This window comes from Clavelina lepadiformis, chromosome 5 (genome assembly GCF_947623445.1).
Source record: "Clavelina lepadiformis chromosome 5, kaClaLepa1.1, whole genome shotgun sequence".
In the NCBI taxonomy this organism is placed as follows: domain Eukaryota; kingdom Metazoa; phylum Chordata; class Ascidiacea; order Aplousobranchia; family Clavelinidae; genus Clavelina; species Clavelina lepadiformis.
This window is the reverse complement of record NC_135244.1, coordinates 6,773,326-6,784,034: the sequence shown is the minus strand read 5'-3', so window position 1 is coordinate 6,784,034 and position 10,709 is coordinate 6,773,326.

The following is a 10,709-nucleotide window of genomic DNA, read 5'->3' as shown; positions in this document are numbered from 1 at the left end:
TTAGGTTTAGTTTCCGCCGTTTTTTGCCAAGTTCCAAATCGCAGCCAATATAAGTAGCAACAAGTCTTAGCCCAGAAAGGAAGTCGGGTGATACCGGTAACCTTTCAACAGCATCCTGACTTAGTTATGTTATCTCAAAACCTGGCGCGAATGTCGGCCCGCTTTCCTGCTTGCTGTGGGAATTCCCACGGAAGTGAAGGGCTGTCCAAGAGACTGGCAAAAATATCGGCTTTCAACAGCAACCCTGGACGCGATACGATGAGTTAATCTTTTTTTTGGATTGCCACATTCAGTTATAACCCGTGCTATCATAAATCGTGAAAGGAAATATCCGTTTGGCAGCAAGACGGAATATAGCTGTATCCATAACAGGAAATAATGTAACATACATAGACATATATGGGAAAACCTTTATTCCAAATTCTGCCTCCCAGAGCAAACGCGATGAGAAATATCCAAATTGCAAGTTGTTTGTTTCGGCAATTTCCTAGAAAAAGTTTGGAAATAATGCAAAAAGACATGACATGTGTCAATCACACAGTCACTTAAAAATGCAGCGGCATATGAGTGTTCATAAAGTTCCTTTACATAACAGGTATTTTAAAACCGCTTTACAAACCGAGCAAAACTGAACCACTTTGTATCAGGACTTTCTAACATATTCTATACACGTCGTTCAATACCAGGTGAGCCTTGATTTCACGAAAAAAAAATAACAAGGTAAGAAAAACAGATGTAAAACACTTGAAACTGAATTCATAACATCTTCTTTTCTGTTTTTGTTTACGTCACACAATCCAATAACACAAACAGCAATGCCGCAATTCAACTGTCAGCCGCACTAGATATTGGTCAATCGCCAATGCTTCGATATATGTATCAACTCGGGAAAGGTTGCTTAATTACATGCGTAATATAAGATTAGATTATTGATCAATAATAGCTATAATGTGTCCAGCAGATGAGACGTTGGAACAGTGCACGGCATTAGTATCACATTACGCGAAACCTTTCACAGAAAATTACGTCAATTGCGTTGAGTAATTAATCAAAAACAATCACGAAATAATTGAAACTGACGTCATTCGTGTTGACGTTTGCAACGACTCGCACCGAACGTTTCGATTTTGTTAGAATACTAAGCCCAAAAGCGGCGGCTTAGTCAATTGCCAACCGTCAAACTTTTGAGCAATTGAGCGCATTACAACAATCGTTGTGTTGTTTTTATTAACTTTTTGATTGATTGTTGATCAAAGGACTGATTGCTTTTACGCATTGGTTAGTCATAATGGTACGTATGTCATCGCGAATGTGACTATATTGCTGATATACTAAAAACATTATGTGTCACAATCACGGAAGCTGTTACATGGATGCGATATTATCGTTTTCTGGAAGCAACAAAGAAACTTGTGACGACTTATAATTGTAGATTCGCTAAAATTTCATCTCAAAAATATAGTTCCATTTAAAGATCGAGCCGTAATTCGCAAAACAAGGAATTCTTAAAGTATGGTAACTCAAACCGTCCTGCCATGCGTTTCGGAAAGTAAGTTTCCTGTCTCGATCTATCATGATGACGTCATAAACTGATTTGACATTAAGGTTTTTTAAAATGAAGTGAGGTGGAAAAGTGTTTTACGTAATAATTTTGCATGTAAAAATTTTCTAATGAAGTTCCTTGTAACATTTCTAGGCATTCGAATCAAGCCTATACGACCCTATATGGCAAACTGTTTTTTTAGTTCTAATGATAGTTACGTAGTTACGATTTGGAGATTGACCTGGTGAAATATTTTAAGAAATGGTTTTATGAGTTGTATAGCTGGCTTGGTGTCAAATGTTTTTTCAACGCAACTGTCGACTGCCCTTTGCACTTTTGGAAAGGAAATTTGATAGAAACGAACGTCAGAAAATATACCTCAAGGTATGACATGAGAGCGCATTAAATCTCCAAAAATGTCTCTGATGTGCAAGGCAATTGCACTTAGCACTGTAAACGTGACAGATAAAATTTCTACGAAATCGCGGTTTATATGCATTGCAAGACAACACATTCTACTGACTACGATAAATCAATTGATTTTTTCATGGCGAAACTTAAGGGCCCAATTTCAAGAGACTTTTTACAACGCTTGTAGCATTTAAGAGATGAATAAACATGATTGAAACGCCACGACAAAACACAAGTCATGACAGGAATACAGATTAATGCTATTTAAGTTCAATCGAAAGTGCTGGGGTAAATACCGAAAAACGTCCAAAAATACGCCATAAGCTTGGTAATTGAAGACTTTAATAGAGCACGCGGGGTTTTTTCGTTTAAGAAAATATATCTTCATGTTTGTAAACTTTTACTGAAATGGAATCATCTATAACGCGCCCTTAATCGCAAATATTATCACTAGACAAGTACGAAACCTATCCTAAGGCCTTCACAGCCAGTGAACCACCGCTTGTCACTGACCGAGGTTGACTGCTTTTAAGCAAATACCTTCGAGGTGCGTTTCAAGAACAATGTTTTGAGAGTTTGTTGTAATACTGGGTTTTCACCCATGGGCAAAAATTGTCTATTTTCAGCTACCCTGGCCGTAGCCCACTGTGACAGGTACCTGGACGCATTAGCCTTCCAGCAAAATCTGGGCTATAAAATATTTATCCTAGGAATGTATGTAACCAAGCAAAGCGTGCATTTTATCGCATTTCCATAACGCAGCTTCTTCTCAACTCCTCATGAAGCCTGTTACACTGTTAGCGTTTTACTATAACAGCCCAGATTAGAAAGGAAAAGACTTACAAAGCAAACAAACAAACTGTAAATGTTATCACTATACACCTGACCAAGCTGATGATATTATACATAGGAATGTTGGTTATTATAGACCCCAATCACCAAGTGTTAAGATAACAGGTTTTACCAAAAACAGAATTGGTTTGTCCTGACCCTGTATTGACTATCTAAGCGCCAAGGATGCAGATTTGATCTTTTCGGTAAATCACAGCGTGTCATACAAACACAGTGGGGATTATCCAAGTTTAACAAAGTCTGTTTCTTCAGCTGAAGAAGGATTTGTTTCCGCATCACTCGTAGTTGGTTACGTTTCACAAGTAAATCTGTTGGTATTTCGGTTCGACTTGGTAACAGCTCATCACAGTTACCGACGTTTTTTCCAACTTAGGTCTTGCCGGCAATATTTCGGGTGTAATTAATCATGGTTCTATTTACGTCACTCAACGATAAGACTGACATCTTTTACGCAGCTAAGGCAATGTTTCCGTGTTGCGAATTGTCCCAATTTATTATTACTTTACGTAAATACCGCAAAAACAGACATCCATTACGTTAAGTGCAAGTTGATTACGTAAAACCTGGCTCTGCAGTGTCTGCGGTGTACGAGGGTTTGGAATGTTTTTAAGATCTGCGCGTAGGTCTTCGGTTCTCGTGGATAAGTTATTTGCTTTTAACGGTTTTTAGAAATGGGAACAATGCTTTAATGTCGGCGTGTTAATTACACGATTACAAACGTGCAATAAAGCAAAGGCGTCGTGCTGTAATGTGGCTTCGATGACAATTTAAAAAGTTTACAGCTGTCAAGCAACAGGATATTAACCTGTCGTTTGCTGGGCTGAATAATAGTGGTGACGAGGAAAGACAATCAACACAAAACAGATGATATTCGGCACACCTAAAGCTAACACAAGCAACACTTTGAAAACAAAAAAGCTGCAATTTGAGTGCTCTGTGATCATTTGCACGCCTCGTGGCAAAATTAGTAGCTTGCGTTGACAACCGGTGTTTTAATTACACTTTTACTTATCTTCTTCCGTTGCTGGATCTTTTAAATTACAACATTGTAACTAATTTTTCCAGAAATTACGCCACTCTACATGCCATACACCAAGTCTACCAAAATACACGCGCTCCTATTTGGATATTGTATATTGATAAACAACCCAGTTTTATCGGTGATATCGATAAACGTGCGATAAATAAATGTTTGGTACATTTTAAACGTGTACTTCATAATTAATGAGAATTGTTCATATCACGCCATCAATTATGGTGGACGCGGTACTTATTGCTACTATATTGATATATCGGGTATTTCAAATAATGAGAACTCAGTCTGCTATGACCATTCACGTTTCATTAGTTATGTAGCCTTCGACCCCGTTGGTGGTTATATCACGGACCTTCCGTATACATAAAAAGAGTATATACTCCTTCCTAATGCCGGAAGAGATATTTTTAGAAACTTTATGAGCCGTCTTTTGGTTCAGCTGTGTAATCGTGAGTTGTTTAACGACTGTGTGAATATCGTGTCGTGCTAGCCAATGTTTCGACCGGGAAAAATAACGAAGTCATGCAGACAGCTCGATCGTGAATCTACCGCGTTAAATGGCACAGAAGAGTGCTCCAACTGAGAAACTATCGGACTGGTTAATTTATTCCACCAGACAGCATGTATGCGCAATAGATATCCGGACAAAACCATTTTCGGTCACTATGTGCTCAATAACAACGCGACCACTGACACACAAGTACGATGATGCGCGGCCGACATTTTAAAAGACATACCAGGGTCCTTTGCTTAGCAAAAGCAAAAACAAGAGACAAATCAGACACCCTTTTCCAGCAGCACCCTTGCAAACAAGAAATCACCTATGATTCGGTTTTATGAACAAGGGCGAAAATTAGCGTGTTAAGTTGGGGAGATTGTATGTTTTAGCTTAACATATGTCGTTTTTTTTCTCACTAAAAATAGTTAAGTGTCTACGTAACATGCCTGCGTTAACTAAGCCACAAAATGCCTAAGGTGAAAAAGCTGCCTTGCAAAATGTTGTAAACAACAAAGCCCAAGCAGATACCATGAAGTTTGATTTTAGGTTCATGATACAAATAAGATCAAGGCTGTTAATAGTCGGAAAAAATTATTACATGCTTTGCAGAAGCTTGAATAAACGCGAGGAAGACCAGATGCCATATTCAGGTTCCGAGAATAGGCCTGTGAAGTAGTTTCTATCCACTTAAAACTTTTGCTAACAGCATTCATTTGAGCAAGAAAATATTATAGCGCACAAAAAACAGGCAGTTTTTAATGTAATCACTTGAATGAGTTGTAATTATGTGTACCGCGTACAAGGTCCGACGCATTTCATAAAAAATAACATGGTTTCTGTAACAAATAAGAAAAACTGTGACATTTTATTAAAATTTTTTGTGGGTTTGTTGTATGTTTCTCTTTGTGAGAAGAGAAGTTCGTTTTTTGACGAGTTTTTTATTGTATTAATAAGTGGAGTTTATCATCGAATACTTTTAATTATTCTTTGAAACTACCAAAATTAATTTCGGAAAAAGCGTGATAAAACAAATTTATTTATCAGATTAACAGAACAACAGTTGCAAAAAATATGTCGTACTTTGTAAGTAATGTTATTGTTAACTTTTGTGCGTATCATGATCATTTTAACCCGAGATTAAAGGTTTCCTCAGCATCATATTTTTTGAAGTTCGATCGACTGGTGGATGTACATGGTTATAGGTCGCTGAAAAATGACCAAGATCACGAAATTAAGGGATTAAAATAGTTGTGGAATTTTTGTTTACCTTATGGCATTCATGAGCTGAGCATTAAAGTTACTTTGGTTTTATTGTTGCAAAATAAAGCAAAGCTATCAATGGAGTCTTTGTTTTTGGATCAACTCCGATCACAGGACATAGTTCAAGCAAAAAGGAATTTTATAAGCAACTACAAAGAATTATAGACAAAATAACACCAAGCTTAGTTAACGAATTTAGGCTGAATCATATACCAACTGAGAAAAGCGGTTTTGTTAGATAGTTTCAATGTCATATGAAGGTTGCTAAAGTAAGTCGACAACTGGTTTTTCAATGTTTATGTGTAAGTCTAAGCCTAATGAATCTAGCGATTTTGCAAAGGAGATTGCAGTCGATCACGCGTTGCAGCCGATAGTACCGGGATTGGGTGAAAAAATGGGGAATGACGTAGATACTAAGATAAAATAAAGTTTGCATTGAGAGGACTTTCCATATCTCTAGGCTTGCTTGAAGACATTACATTTCAAAATAATTTCCTCCCGAACGTTACGTAAAAGCCGAAGCAATCTAACATTTTAAATGCCATTACAGAAGTCTGAGCATATCACTCGCCAGCAATGTTTGTTGCGTCGTCTCATTTGTTCATAAACGTAAAATTGGTTAAAGTTTGAAGTGTTTTCCCACGCATCATGCAAATGAAATCTAACAATACTTTTCCTTGAAATTGCTTCTTATTATAAAGAAGTTATTCGGCATGAGACAAATATGTTGGTATAAAATAAGTCGATGGTTATATTTGACTTGACGTAACACAATGAAAATTACGTCAGCAATCGCGCCCGTATTCTATGCAGGAAGACGCAGCAGTCTACGCAGCACTGCATTTTCATAATTATGCAATTGAATTAATTTTGTTTCAAGCATGGGAAGTCATTTACTTTTATTACCGGGTCGGCGTATGACTGCGACCAAAAGTTTCTAATTTATGCGGCAAAGAGAAAATGAAATGAACTCGCACCGGAACTTCTTGATGTCGGCTGAATCAAATCCAAACCAAGAAGTGCCAATGTCTGTAAAGCAAAATCATGTCTGGCAAAAGCGGTTTGATTTTATTTAGCAGAGCTAAATGCGGATGCAAATAGATTTAGACATGGCTTAATAAGGAGATTTAACCCGAATCAGTATCAGAAGCTTCTGCCATTGCTGAAGCATCTCACTGAAGTATCTCGAATGCCTTCGTGGATTAGGAGTGACTCATTCTGCATGCTTGTATGCTGGCTTGCTTACTATACACAAATTTCCAAAGCTTGTTTATGGTTTTATTTATTTAGCAGACGACTTTGCTGCCAATTAATCACCTAACTGCGACCTTGACCGTGACAGTACGCGCGGTGTACAGCACTTATGTTCACAATAATCATGTTTTATTTGTAAATTTATTAAAAACGGTATTTTATACACACAAGTAATGAAATTCGGTGAAATATCGCTGCTGAATCTAACCTTTTGTTTAAGTAATTTTACCGACGCAAACGGGGGCCATAAATTCCGCCAGAGTGTTTGCTTATGTTGCATGGGCGAGATTATCAGATCAATTATAACCAGCGTGCGGGACTTTCCGAGTTGCTGACGCATCAATACACGTTTATCGAGAAACGAAAACGACATTTCAAGCAATTCGTTCTGTGGCTTTTGCAAAGCAGTTAAAGTCTGAAAATAATCCGAAACCTTTAGCACAAAAACACAAGACGAACGTTAATCAAATGACATGAACGCAAAGACTCATGCGGTTTTCAAAGCGGATGAAACGCCCAATAATTTACAAGAGTGACAACCGCCTCAAATTTGGCGCTCAATTGTGCAACGGCCTCAAACCGCCGTTTTTTGTTAAGGGTTTTTTAGTACAACGGTAGCTTTTATGGGTGGATTCGTCAACCATGGAAAAGTTTTAACAGGAAACCGCAAACCTGCCAAAAGTACATTTTTAATAATGCTTTTGATTGTAGCGGTCAGTATACCTGACAATATGACGGTATCTACGTTAAATTAATGTCGGAAGGGGTCACGTTGCTTTCCGTTCGTGAATCAAAATTGATTTAGGCGATAGAACGCCAGTTCAAACATCTGGTTTTAACACGCAGTTACGTCGTTTAACTTGATTAATATCAGTGATGATTTTATAATAATCCGACAACTTAATGAAGACGTCAAATATACACATTTTGCTTCCTATGACGATGCTAACTTAATCTTAACGTCATGCAACAGCTTCGTGAGATAATCAACAAATAAATAGTATTGTGAAAAGTATAATTGTAAGCCACGTCAATGACAGGAAATAACTCTAGTTCTACTTTCCATTTAAAGCTCCACAGGAAATCTAAAATTACAGGAAGAGGAAACGTTTGAAAGATTTTTCCAAAAGATGTTACACGTTAGCAATACGTAAATGAAATGTAAATGTCAGCATATTCCTTCCTTTACGGAAGCTTGTTAGGCCGTGTCGTAATATTAGCTAACGTGCAAAGAGGTTGTTATGTGGCGCACTACAAGTCTTCCATACGAGTGTACATAATGCTTCTTTGGCCAAACTTTGTGACCTAAATTTGGCACTTTCTTATGTTCAAAAAAGTCACGTGAGGAATGTTTTGCACGAAGATCCCTTTCTCAATCGCCTGGAGTCTTTGAAAAGCTCGTCTAAGATTAATTATAAACAGAAGCAAGGATACAATCGGTATTTTACGTGGAACTGAACAAAGAAGTTGCTTTCCAATGAAATGAGAACAAGAATTTCGACCGGTGAAGACGATTTTATAAAACGTTACAAATTTTATATTGACAAATAATTTTGTATGAAATGGCTGAAAATGAGGAAATGAGCACTTGAAGATAACCAGTATAACACCGAACGACACAGATTATGTTTAAATTTGTCACATATTTGTCGTAGATTTAATCAGACGCCTTTTTTAGCTTAAACAAACAAGAACCTCCAAAAAGCGTGACTGCCATGGCTGAAAATAACCAATTTGATCTGGTTAAAATCGAACATTTTATCTTTACTCAAGAAAACTGAAGTTTATCCCAATCACCCCGGCAGTCTACATTTTATGTCTGTTTTGGAGTCCGGTAAACGGCTGATACAAATAGAGGATGTAAACAATTAAAGACGCCTCACATCATTTCGGCAAGGTTCGCTCAGGTTGTGATGAAATAACGGTTACGTGGATGTAGCTTCCCCGAAATCAGTGTTTCGATCAAGGCTAAACTTCTGAAGTCGTGAGGGGCGTCATGAGAATAAAATGTAGAATCAAATTTGGTCAAAGGAAGTTGGAAAAAAAGCTTGATGAGACAAGAACTCTTTTTTTCATCAACAATCCTCCCCAAACCAAACACAAGCAGGGAGCAGAGTACAAAAAAGCTAAATATTTCTAAAGTAACAAAACAAAGAGGTAAAGGAAATTTTGTCAAAGTATTTCTACAACTTCCTGTCATGGATTAAAATAATTAATCTATGTACGTATATGGGAATCGACAAATTGTACACAGCACAAATAAGCCGGGTTCGCGTAGCTGCTGTTGAATGTGATATAAAAATTAGGAACTTTGTTGACGAGACGCACGTTTTGGAAGCGCCACCAATCCGCATGCATGCTCTGAGCATCAGTTTGAAAATAACAAAAATTTCTTGGCAGGAGTTTTTATGACGAAAGATTCCACGTCACTTTTGCGTGCAGTAGTTGGTGGTGTCATCATTATGAAAGTCAAAAACTGACGCAATACGCATTACACGTATCTTTGTTTCCGTTGTTGGAGGTAACCAGTATACATACTTCAAAATTTTGCACCCGTCGTTTGACGTCATAAGTTAGAGACTTCAAACCTTGTTAATTAATACTTTTTGGCATAAAACTCCTGTTTACGTCTGCAATTTTGCTAGGAATGCACCTAAGAAAACTATAAAGGCATGAGCTTCGCTGCTATAAGTGTATCTTTGTGTTTAGTTGTAGCATAGCAAGCTGTGCAGCAACGAGACGATTGAAGGGAATTACCGAAAACCGTAAAAGGTTTGTGATATTTTCTGCACCTTATGGATGATAGGTCAGTTAGAGTCGAGAACAAAGCAGATGTGCTATTTGTGTAAAAATTGCTGACTTTCAAACAACGGTCATTTGACTGACCAGACGACTTCCATCTGCAATCAGTGAGCTGCCATTTGAGGGACGACTAATTGCTTATTCAATGGAACAGTGATATTTTGGCGACCGATGAAGCGGCTTCATTTTAATCAAAATGCAGAGCCCTTTTCTATGGGCCCCGAAGGTCTAAATATGGGCAAAGTTTGCAATAATGAATGAAATTGTTTGGCCCCGAATCAGCTTATGCTAAACGTGATCAAATCAATGAAGAATTTGCAGAATGGGTGTTTTACAGCAACATAATTAAAAGCATGAAAATGTGACGGTAAGGCCTCTCAAGCCCGCATCACACAAACACACACACACTAACTTACGTAGAAGGTGTGTTATTTTAAAAACCAACAGTTTAATTGGAACAATTAAAAGAAAGCAATAACCCTCTGCTTGTTAAAATACCATGATGAAAACTACAGAGCTAATTTTATTTTGGGGTTATACCTCGAGGCACACACATATATATATATATTAGGTCTATTTAGGTTAGGTTTGTAGGACTATATTACTATTTCGGTCTATAGGATCTATAATGTTTTGTTTCGCAGAAGCAATATCAACTTTTCTTTTAGCTTATTTTGAAACATCTACAGTATATTAAAACAAAATTTTTGGCCAACTATTAACCCTATTGGTCAAACATTTTATCTATTTTTGAAACAAAATTCAAACGAGAGTATAACTTCATAGACATAAAGATGAGTATAACTTCATAGACATACTGAAGACATATAATGCAGTATCATGTTTTAAGAGATTTTCCAAAAATTGTCACCCAATAATTTTATACATTAAAATCCACTATTTTGGATTCAATGGTTTCGTTCTAAAAACAAACACTAGTAAGACACATGTGACGTAATGCCTCTACTTGCTTAGACCCGAGGCTTAATTGAGCTGCTCAGTCCTTTTTCCTTTTTTAAGTAAAGCTGGTAGTCAGAGTATATAAAAGTAGC